The sequence below is a fragment of the Salmo salar genome, chromosome 06 (assembly GCF_965601325.2).
Source record: "Salmo salar chromosome 06, fSalSal1, whole genome shotgun sequence".
Taxonomy (NCBI): Eukaryota; Metazoa; Chordata; class Actinopteri; order Salmoniformes; family Salmonidae; genus Salmo; species Salmo salar.
The window spans coordinates 56,878,932-56,891,511 of NC_138296.1; the positions used below are offsets into that span (position 1 = coordinate 56,878,932).

A 12,580-nucleotide genomic window follows, 5' to 3' on the forward strand; every position below is an offset into this window, starting at 1 on the left:
CTGAGTTCATCTCAGCCTATGCTACCCTCCAGTCCCTCGACTTCCTCTGCGCTGACGGAAACATGGATTACCACAGATAACACTGCTACTCCTACTGCTCTCTCCTCGTCTGACCACGTGCTCTCGCATACCCCGAGAGCATCTGGCCAGCGGAGTGGTGGCACTGGAATCCTCATCTCTCCCAAGTGGACATTCTCTCTTTCTCCCCTGACCCATCTGTCTATCTCCTCATTTGAATTCCATGCTGTCACAGTTACCAGCCCTTTCAAGCTTAACATCCTTATCATTTATCGCCCTCCAGGTTCCCTTGGAGAGTTCATCAATGAGCTTGACGCCTTGATAAGTTCCTTTCCTGAGGATGGCTCACCTCTCACAGTTCTGGGTGACTTTAACCTCCCCACGTCTACCTTTGACTCATTCCTCTCTGCCTCCTTCTTTCCACTCCTCTCCTCTTTTGACCTCACCCTCTATCCTCCCCCCCCCCTACTCACAAGGCAGGCAATACGCTTGACCTCATCTTTACTAGATGCTGTTCTTCCACTAATCTCATTGTAACTCCCCTCCAAGTCTCCGACCACTACCTTGTGTCCTTTTCCCCCTCTCGCTCTCATCCAACACTGCCCCTACTCGGATGGTATTGCGCCGTCCCAACCTTCGCTCTCTCTCTCCCGCTACTCTCTCCTCTTCCATCCTATCATCTCTTCCCTCTGCTCAAACCTTCTCCAACCTATCTCCTGATTCTGCCTCCTCAACCCTCCTCTCCTCCCTTTCTGCATCCTTTGATTTTCTCTGTCCCCTATCCTCCAGGCCGGCTCGGTCCTCCCCTCCTGCTCCGTGGCTCGACGACTCACTGCGAGCTCACAGAACAGGGCTCCGGGCAGCCGAGCGGAAATGGAGGAAAACTCGCCTCCCTGCGGACCTGGCATCCTTTCACTCCCTCCTCTCTACATTTTCCTCTTCTGTCTCTGCTGCTAAAGCAACTTTCTACCACTCTAAATTCCAAGCATCTGCCTCTAACCCTAGGAAGCTCTTTGCCACCTTCTCCTCCCTCCTGAATCCTCCCCCCCCCCCCCCCCTCCTCCTCCTCCCTCTCTGCGGATGACTTCGTCAACCATTTTGAAAAGAAGGTTGACGACATCCGATCCTCGTTTGCTAAGTCAAACGACACCGCTGGTCCTGCTCACACCGCCCTACCCTGTGCTTTGACCTCTTTCTCCCCTCTCTCTCCAGATGAAATCTCGCTTCTTGTGACGGCCGGCCGCCCAACAACCTGCCCACTTGACCCTATCCCCTCCTCTCTTCTCCAGACCATTTCCGGAGACCTTCTCCCCTACCTCACCTCGCTCATCAACTCATCCTTGACCGCTGGCTACGTCCCTTCCGTCTTCAAGAGAGCGAGAGTTGCACCCCTTCTGAAAAAAACCTACACTCGATCCCTCCGATGTCAACAACTACAGACCAGTATCCCTTCTTTCTTTTCTCTCAAACTCTTGAACGTGCCGTCCTTGGCCAGCTCTCCTGCTATCTCTCTCAGAATGACCTTCTTGATCCTAATCAGTCAGGTTTCAAGACTGGGCATTCAACTGAGACTGCTCTTCTCTGTGTCACGGAGGCTCTCCGCACTGCTAAAGCTAACTCTCTCTCCTCTGCTCTCATCCTTCTAGACCTATCTGCTGCCTTTGATACTATGAACCATCAGATCCTCCTCTCCACCCTCTCCGAGCTGGGCATCTCCGGCGCGGCCCACGCTTGGATTGCGTCCTACCTGACAGGTCGCTCCTACCAGGTGGCGTGGCGAGAATCTGTCTCCGCACCACGTGCTCTCACCACTGGTGTCCCCCAGGGCTCTGTTCTAGGCCCTCTCCTATTCTCGCTTTACACCAAGTCACTTGGCTCTGTGATATCCTCACATGGTCTCTCCTATCATTGCTATGCAGACGACACACAATTAATCTTCTCCTTTCCCCCTTCTGATAACCAGGTGGCGAATCGCATCTCTGCATGTCTGGCAGACATATCAGTGTGGATGACGGATCACCACCTCAAGCTGAACCTCGGCAAGACGGAGCTGCTCTTCCTCCCAGGGAAGGACTGCCCGTTCCATGATCTGGCCATCACGGTTGACAACTCCCTTGTGTCCTCCTCCCAGAGTGCTAAGAACCTTGGCGTGACCCTGGACAACACCCTGTCGTTCTCCACTAACATCAAGGCGGTGACCCGATCCTGTAGGTTCATGCTCTACAACATCCGCAGAGTACGACCCTGCCTCACACAGGAAGCGGTGCTGGTCCTAATCCAGGCACTAGTCATCTCCTGTCTGGATTACTGCAACTCGCTGTTGGCTGGGCTCCCTGCCTGTGCCATTAAACCCCTACAACTCATCCAGAACGCCGCAGCCCGTCTGGTGTTCAACCTTCCCAAGTTATCTCACGTCACCCCGCTCCTCCGCTCTCTCCACTGGCTTCCAGTTGAAGCTCGCATCCGCTACAAGACCATGGTGCTTGCCTACGGAGCTGTGAGGGGAACGGCACCTCCGTACCTTCAGGCTCTGATCAGGCCCTACACCCAAACAAGGGCACTGCGTTCATCCACCTCTGGCCTGCTCGCCTCCCTACCTCTGAGGAAGCACAGTTCCCACTCAGCCCAGTCAAAACTGTTCGCTGCTCTGGCACCCCAATGGTGGAACAAGCTCCCTCACGACGCCAGGACAGCGGAGTCAATCACCACCTTCCGGAGACACCTGAAACCCCACCTCTTTAAGGAATACCTGGGATAGGATAAAGTAATCCTTCTAACCCCCCCCCCCCCCTTAAAAGATTTAGATGCACTATTGTAAAGTGGTTGTTCCACTGGATATCATAAGGTGAATGCACCAATTTGTAAGTCGCTCTGGATAAGAGCGTCTGCTAAATGACTTAAATGTAAATGTAAGACGCCCCGGACGACATGAAGACCACCCTTTGTTGCTTGGTAGTTTGCCTGGCTGGTTTGAAGAGCATGCTAGCTTATGTCCAGAATTCCAAACTGAATGAATATGGTACTTTAAACCTCAAAACTTCTTAGCTAGACTCTAAGTGAAGACTGTTCATGAGGGCTAACATCTGTGTGAGACGTCAAAGGTAAAAATACAAAATTGCCATCATTGTCTCATTAAAAACAATGACATTTGACATGAAAGCAGATATAATTAAATAGAATAATCTACATAAAAAGTACATGCGGAACCAACCTCTAGAATGGCATGGGTCCCAAAGTTAATACTTATTTTCAGTAGTACCAATTACCCCACTGAAAACCTTCTTTAAAAAAATATACTCTGCCATAAGAGACTTCATAAAACTCAGAATAAATAGGAAAGTTTTACATGTCCCTAAATTTAAAGGTGGTTTTAACCTTCCAGATTTGCAATTGTATCAACTCGCCAACCAAGGCTTTTCTTTCTTTTTTTTTTTTTGTTACATGCGACATATTGTTTTAAATGCACTAAAAAGAGGAACAATGGGTACATATTGAATATGTGCATGCTCATCCCCAGAATCGTTTCACGTGTTTGGTTTCAAAGGATGGAGTTAAGAACATTAACAACTTCATAGTTTAGAAAATTAAAAGGATTCTACAAGAAGCAATATCACTCCCTAAAAACACACCCCTTTGCTATTTGGATAGCTTTTCAGAATTCACCGATAAATTGGCCCACATGGAAAACTAAAGGCATAGAAACTGTAAACGAACCGGTAATAGGCAATACAATTATTTCCATGACAGAATTAAAATGCAAATTTTGGACTGACCAATGTAGACTTTTTCAAATATATGCAACTTAAGTTTTATACTGCTTCACAAAATTTCAACCTGAAAGCTTTGGGACATCAGAGCAATGTTGGGGGAATCCTATTTGAGTCAGTCCAAAAGTTAAGGGCAGAGTTAGAAAGCTGGCTGTCAGAAATTTTACAATGCAAGTGTACTTTTAATCCATCTGACTGCATACTTCCAAGGCATGGTATATGGGGGTGTGGTGAGATACCCAATGGGTTGGACAATATTCTTTTCATCACTTATATTGAAGAAGCCATTACATAAATACTGGAAGTCAATTGATCCAACGTTAAGAGAATGAAAGAATCAAATGTTTTATCATTTAAATATTTTGTTTAAAAAAAAATCTGTCTAGAGAAACATAACACAATTAGATTAATGTGCGTGGTAGGGGGCCTGGGAAGGCCTAGCTGAATGTTAGAGCCCCCTCATCTTGCCGGTGTAGAGAAATGTTTGCATTTTTTACAGCAAGTGTAAGCATTTTGCCATAGCTAATTCGATCTTTTGATAAAAACAAATGCTGCTAAATTCATTGTTTTTGGAATTTTCAATTCTCTGTCTAGCTTTTATTTTGGTGATTGTTAGCAGGGTTTCAGACTGCGTCCAAAACGCTCACATTTACGACCCTTTGACAAAGCAGTGCGACACCAGATTTTATTGGTCGCTAAGGTGGCAATTTTTTTTTGCTGTCACAAATTTTTGGTTCACATTTAATTATCATTATCTAAAACAACAATGGGTATGCAAACCATGTACTCAGAAAGGTTTGTATATAGTCTTGCGGGAATCTACGCTATGCAGTATTCATGATCTGATTGAACAAAACAAAAACCTTCCCAAGTAAATGACTGCACAGTAGGCCTAAATGGCGGAATGTTATCATGATGATGTGTCAATTGCGGGGCACATGTTTTGCAAACTCTGCAATCACATGAAGCCTACACTGTACAATGGAAAACCCCTGCTAGCCAAACAATGGTATCTTGCTAAGTGAACAATTTAATAAAAAGGGCATCGACACCCTCCTCCAAAAACATATATATATATATATTTTTTTTATTGTTCCCAGACCTTAAAAGTATTCTCCTCATGTGGTTTACATATAAAGAAATGTGATTGTAAGTTAAAACCTGAAAACAAATAAGTAAACTTAGAAACCGGGAAAACTGAATTTACCAAAAGATAAAACTGATTTTATAGGGCCCTACAACTGTAGACTATAAAATTGCTAACAATAACACCCCTTTCTGAGTGCGCAAAGGTTTTATTTTTCCCCTTCAAACAAACTGCATGATCATTACTCATGTGCACCTTGTGCTGGGAACAATAAAAGGCCACTCTAAAATGTGCAGTTGTCAGACAACACAATGCCACAGATGTTTTGAAAGAATGTGCAATTGGCATGCTGACTGCAGGAATGTCCCCCAGAGCTGTTGCCAGATAATTGAATGTTTATTTTCTCTACCATAAGCAGTCTCCAATGTCGTTTTATAGAATTTGGCAGTACATCCAACCGGTCTCACAACCGCAGACCATCTGTATGGCGTTGTGTGGGCGAGCGGTTTGCTTAAATCAATGTTGTGAACAGAGTGCCCAATAGTGGCAGTGGGGTTATGGTATGGGCAGGCATAAGCTGCAGACAACAAAAATGTCCCAGTATTTCCATGGCCTGCATACTAACACGACATGTCACCCATTGAGCACGTTTGGGATGCTCTGGATCGACGTGTACGACAGCGTGTTCCAGTTGCCGCCAAGATCCATAACTTTGCCCAGCCACTGAAGAGGAGTGGGACACCATTCCACAGTCACAATCAACAGCCTGATCATCTATATGCGAAGGAGAGGTGTAGCGCTATGAGGCAAATCGTGGTCACAGCAGATACTGACTGGTTTTCTGATCCACGCCCCTACCTTTTAAGGTATCTGTGACCAACAGATGCATATCTGTATTCCCAGTCATGTGAAATCCATTGAATTTATTTCAATTGACTGATTTCCTTATATGAACTGTAACTTAGTAAAATCGTTGACATTTTTGCATGTTGTGTTTATATTTTTGTTGATAGTCAAGTGAACATGATAGTCAAGTGAAAATGTAATTATTTGGGTATGGAGGGTAGGTCATTATAGACTATTGGCTACTTGTGCAGCCAGTAAATTAAAGATAATTTAAATGTTATGCGTGCATCATCCACTAACCCAGGCCAGTATTATTTTCCCCATTCGGGACAGTAGCTTTCAGTTGCCAGTGACACCCGGTGTGTCACTTGCAAATTTACCTGGATGTCAAGTCCAGCAAGGGCATACTAATTTAAAAGATTGCTGGTCATTGTTAGCCTGGTTCTGTTTGGAATGCAGGTGGGTCATTCTCATGAAACCATTACAATACCATGGCAGTATTGATTTCAAATATAAAACATTTAATTTAGTAATAACAAAATATAATTAAGATGTGTCCTCTACCTTGCGCAAAGAGTAATTTCAACATAGGAATTAATCATTTTTGTATTTTATTACATTTTCTGCTGAAATTGTCATTACCGCAACGTGTCCAGCTCTGTCTGAATATATGTTATGTTGTAATTTAAACAGAGTAAAATGAAAAAAATTCTGTAAAAAATAAATGGATGTTCTACTAGATGTTTTCAATTGACAATTCTTTAAAAAAAACTGAATAAGTCCATGACTGACGTTCTCATCCACCGCAACATTTTGGAAGGATTGTTAACACACACACACAGGATTTTAAATAAAGTTTGATTTTGAATGAAGCAACATCTGCCAGTACCTTCAAGATGGCTACCAGATAAGCAGAGCTCCTTATATTTCTCCAGTTAAAAGTTGAACATTCTCTTGTCAGACTGCGTACACAGCAGTATTGATTATCATTAGATACAGGTAGTTATCCAATTTGAAAAATGTTAGATTTAACATTTTCTATGAAAATATACTTCATTAATGTCTAATTATGTACATTGAGTAAAAGTTTGCTTAGTCATCATGGCTTCCCTATTGTTAACAAAACATGCTAAGGTTCCTCATCCTTCGCAACACCATTCTCATTTACCACTGCAATTTAAGGCCAGTTGCGGTAGAGAACTTGTGTTTCGGTAATGAGAATTTAATCATACAGACTATATTCCAAACAACTTCACAGGTCTTCATTGTAAAGGGTTTAAAACACTGTTTCCCGTGCTTGTTCAATGAACCATAAACAATTAATGAACATGTACCTGTGGAACGGTCGTTAAGACACTAACAGCTTACAGACAGTCGGCAATTAAGGTCACAGTTATGAAAACTTAGGACACTAAAGAGGCCTTTCTACTGAATCTGAAACACACTAAAAGAAGGATGCCCAGGTCCCCTGCTCATCTGCGTGAACGTGCCTTGGGCATGCTGCAAGGAGGCATGAGGACTGCAGATGTGGCCAGGGCAATAAATTGCAATGTCCGTACTGTGAGATGCCTAAGACAGCGCTACAGGGAGACAGGACGGTTGACCGTCCTCGCAGTGGCAGACCACGTGTAACAACACATGCACAGGATCGGTACATCTGAACATCACACCTGCGGGCCAGGCACAGGATGGCAACAACAACTGCCCGAGTTACACCAGGAACGCACAATCCCTCCATCAGTGCTCAGACTGTCCGCAATAGGCTGAGAGAGGCTGGACTGAGGGTTTATAGGCCTGTTGTAAGGCAGGTCCTCACCAGACATCACAGGCAACAACGGCGCCTATGGGCACAAACCCAGTGTCGCTGGACCAGACAGGACTGGCAAAAAGTGGCCTTCACTGACGAGTCACGGATTTGTCTCACCAGGGGTGATGGTCGGATTCTCGTTTATTGTCGAAGGAATGAACGTTACACCGAGGCCTGTACTCTGGAGCAGGATCGATTTGGAGGTGGAGGATCCGTCAAGGTCTGGGGCGCTGTGTCAAAGCATCATCGGACTGAGCTTGTTGTCATTGCAGGCAATCTCAACGCTGTGCGTCACTGGGAAGACATCCTCCTCCCTCATGTGGTACTCTTCCTGCAGGTTCATACTGACATGACCCTCCAGCATGACAATGCCACCAGCCATACTGCTCGTTCTGTACGTGATTTCCTGTAAGAGAGGAATGTCAGTGTTCTGCCATGGCCAGCGAAGAGCCCGGATCTCAATTCCATTGAGCACGTCTGGGACCTGTTGGATCGGAGGGTGAGGGCTAGGGCCATTCCCCCCAGAAATGTCCGGGAACTTGCAGGTGCCTTGGTGGAAGAGTGGGGTAACATCTCACAGCAAGAACTGGAAAATCTGGTGCAGTTCATGAGGAGGAGATGCACTGCAGTACTTAATGCAGCTGGTGTCCACACCAGATATTGACTGTTACTTTTGTTTTTGACCCCCTCTTTGTTCAGGGACACATTATTCCATTTCTGTTAGTCACGTCTATGGAACTTGTTCAGTTTATGGCTCAGTTGTTGAATCTTATGTTCATACAAATATTTACACATGCTAAGTTTGATGAAAATAAACGCAGTTGACAGTGAGAGGACGGTTCTTTTTTGCTGAGTTTATATAGTCTATAGGAAGCCTATGCCCTCATACAGGGTCTATAGGAAGTCAATATCCTAGTGTTAGGAAGTCTACACATGTGCACACACAATCAGTTAGCCATTTAGTTTGTACTATAGGATGTCCACACACAGTCTGTATGCCATTCAGTCCCTACTATAGGATGACGTGTCCATAACAGTAAGATTTTTCCCATGTTTTGAGACATGTTGATCTTGAGGAATGTGGCTTTCAGTATTTGGCTTTCGACCCTTCTGTGTGTTGCCTCAGATGTGGGCAAAGTAAGCAAACAAATGTGTGTAAAACACTGGAATTGGAAGGGGGATAAAGAGGGTAGCAGGAGGTGTTGGGGTGGTGATAGGACTAGACTGTGATGGTTACCGCCATACAACGGCCACCCTCCCTTCAAGTTGATCTCATTACCATGATACGGAGGGCCATTTAATCCCCTGGAGTGAGGTTAACTGATTTTCTACTAGTGCATTATCCTGCTTATACCACAGCTACCTTGCCAAAGTAATGAATTCACAATCATTTTGAAATGTAGAAACAAATGTATATGAGACACAACCAATCAACATTGGGGGGGAAATAGTACCTGCTCCCAAATGAACTAGACTACTTCCATGAATTAGAAGTGTATGGTGTGCACACTATGGTATGTGCATTTACATTTGTTTGATATTTTAGCTGTGTGCATATTCTACACATCCATTTCTTGTTAGCATGGTTGTTCAGAATTAATGTACCCCCACGTGACAAGTATTGACAAAATCAGAATGTGGTATTTGCCCTTGGTGGTCAGTAATTTCAGTGCCGTGGTAAAATGGTTTAGGTGTTTTAGTATATGTTCTAATGTTGCCCTGTTCAGCACTGTTCTAATGTTTTTGTATGTGTTGTTTCTGTTTGTTCTCTGTTTTAAGCACATGTTAGTTATGTACTTTTGAAGCACTGCAAAATGAAATTGATTTACCTTGAATCCACGATTGCGCCAATATTATCTCATTTATTTTCTACATTAAATGTCATTCTTTTAACCATACCCCAGTCTTAGTATACTTATTATCATTACAGAAATTGTCAACCTCATTTCCGAAACCTAGGTATCATTACCGCAACAGGTGTTCATTTAATGTTATTTTAATGAATGGAAAAATTGTAAATTGCTTTTTACAACGTTATGTTCTTTCAGGTTTGCCACATCATTTTGAAAATGTCCGGTTTCAATTAAATATCAAAAATATTAGGTTGTAGATTGCGGAAGGTGTTGCGGTAATGAGAGAAATCAGTCAAAATCAAAATGTTAATTTAAAAATACAAGTAAATGTTAAACCATTTTTTTTTTAATGTGAAAATGTATTAGCTTTCCTAATGGTCTTGACGTTTTCAGACCGTTGCGGTAATGACATTTTTAAGGACTTGTTTTGGAAAATATGTACAAAAAAAAAAAAAGTTTTAATTTAAAAACATTTACTGACAATTTAACGCTCAAACACTTCAGACCTGGTTATTAGTGCTTAAAAAAGGAATTTGTTGATGCAAGTCTTTTTAACGATTTCCTGTATGAAATCTTCGAAACCAAAATCTCGTGAGAATCACCCAGGTACATTATGTGACACAGGCCAGGTCATTATCCACTGGTGCGACCAAATCATGTGATGGTGCCATCAGTTCAAAAAGTTTGTCTAGAACAATGGTTAGTTCTCATAAAAGATTATATGATTTATATATACAGTACCAGTCAAAAGTTTGGACACACCTACTAATTCAAAAGGTTTTTCTTTATTTTTATATCGTAGACTAATATTGAAGACGTCAAAACTATGAAATAAGATATGGAATTATGTCGTAACCAAAGAAGTGTAAAACAAATCAAAACATATTATAGATTCTTCAAAGTAGCCTCCCTTTGCCTTGATGACAGCTTTTGGCATTCTCTCAACCATCTTCATGAGGAATGATTTCCAACAGTCTTGAAGGAGTTCCCACATATTCTGAGCACTTGTTGGCTGTAATATGATGGCCTTTTAATTGTTATTTTGGATAATCAAGTAACATGTTTTGATGTGTAGTTTACTTAGTTAGTTGCCCGACGAATTGATTATTAATAGCATGCTTTTTGAACCTTTTCTCTTTAGCCTCAGTAGCTAACTAGGATGACGTTAAGAATACTTCACTTGAAAAGTTTTGTCACAAACATCTGCAATTAATATATATATATCGGTTATGTATATAGTTTTTACGTTTTTGTCTGGGTTTTGTTGTTGGCTAACACTGAGTTAGCCAGCTATGAATGATTGGCAGTCACATGGCTAAACGGAAATAATGCATCACAGCGCGCCTTTCTGGAAGATGTCCCGCCAGACTGGAATGTCATTTGGATTTAACAATGGTTAGCACACTAAATTAGCTGAATATTTACTTTCAACGAATTCTTGTCAGCTTGTTTTGTGTTGCTAGGTAGGCTTTGCTTGCTACATAGTTAATGGATTTTGGAGATTAATTGATGGGTGAAACTTAACCATGTTCTGTTATAATATCCACCCGGCACAGCCAGAAGAGGACTGGCCACCCCTCATAGCCTGGTTCCTCTCTAGGTTTCTTCCTAGGTTTTGTCCTTTCTAGGGAGTTTTTCCTAGTCACCGTGCTTCTTTCACATGCATTGCTTGCTGTTTGGGGTTATAGGCTGGGTTTCTGTACAGCACTTTGAGATATCAGCTGATGTACGAAGGGCTATATAAATAAATTTGATTTGATTTGATTTGATTTTCCTTCACTCTGCGGTCCAACTCATCCCAAACCATCTCAATTAGGTTGAGGTCAGGTGATAGTGGAGGCCAAGTCATCTGATGCATCACTCCATCACTCTCCTTGGTCAAATAACCCTTACACAGTCTGGAGGTGTGCTTTGGGTCATTGTCCTGATGAAAAACAAATGATAGTTCACTAAGCGCAAACCAGATGGGATGGCGTATCATTGCAGAATGTTGTGGTATCCATGCAGGTTAAGCATGCCTTGAATTCTAAATAAATCACTGACAGTGTCACCAGCAAAGCACCCCTACACCACCTCCTCCATGCTTCACTGTGGGAACTACACATGCAGAGATCATCCGTTCACCTACTCTGCGTCTCACAAAGACACGGTGGTTGGAACCAAAAATCTCAAATTTAGACTCATCAGACCAAAAGGACAGATTTCCACCTGTCTAATGTCCATTGCTCGTGTTTCATGGCCCAAACAAGTCTCTTCTTCTTATTGGTGTCCTTTAGTAGTGGTTTCTTTGTAGCAATTCCACCATGAAGGCCTGATTCACGCAGTCTCCTCCAAATAGTTGATATTGAGATATGTGGGCGGCAGGTAGCCAAGTGGTTAGAGCGTTGTGCCAGTAACCGAAAAGTTATGGATCGAATCCCCGACCTGACAAGGTAAAAATCTGTTGTTCTGCCCCTGAACAAGGCAGTTAACCCACTGTTCCCCGGTAGGCTGTCATTGTAAATAAGAATGTGTTCTTAACTGACTTGACTAGATAAAAAAATTTAATAAGCAATCAGCAATCTGATGTGCAGTTAACTCTAATGAACTTGTCCTCTGCAACAGAGGTAACTCCAGGTATTCCTTTCCTGTGGTGGTCCTCATGCGAGCCAGCTTCATCATAGCGCTTGATGGTTTTTGCGACTGCGCTTGACATTTTCAGGATGGACTGTCCTTCATGTCTTAAAGCAAAGTTTTGCTTTGCTTATTTGAGCTGTTCTTGCCATAATAAGGACTTGGACTTTTACCAAATAGGGCTTCTGTATACCATGTCACAACACAACCGATTGGCTCAAACGATTAAGGAAATAAATTCCACAAATGTACTTTTGACAAGGCACACTTGTTAACTGAAATGCTAAGATGGCCCTCCCAAAGATTTCAATGGCAGAAATATTCCTGACACCTTTGCGACAATTGTGCACTAAGATCTGAATGAAACATTGAGTAAAGAATACAATGAAGCCACAAAATAAGACCACTAACTTTCCAAGGTTGGAGTTAAGTTAAGTACTGAGCCCAGGTCCTTTCGTGTTTATAAAATAAAAAAAAGCAGTGCAAGAAGTTCTCTTTTCTCAGATGCTCATGTGATTGTTCTGTCAATCACTCAGAGTCCCACTGTTCTAGGACCCGGTAGGGTTGTCAGATACCAGTATTGCGATAC

At 42.8% G+C, this 12,580-nt stretch overlaps 1 protein-coding gene across 7 annotated transcripts in view; it reads right to left on the reverse strand.

The window, feature by feature from the left end:
• The window catches only part of LOC106607635 (serine/threonine-protein phosphatase 4 regulatory subunit 3), a 34,785-nt gene that overhangs the window by 11,116 nt on the left and 11,089 nt on the right, over window positions 1-12,580 (reverse strand). The window lies entirely within an intron of this gene.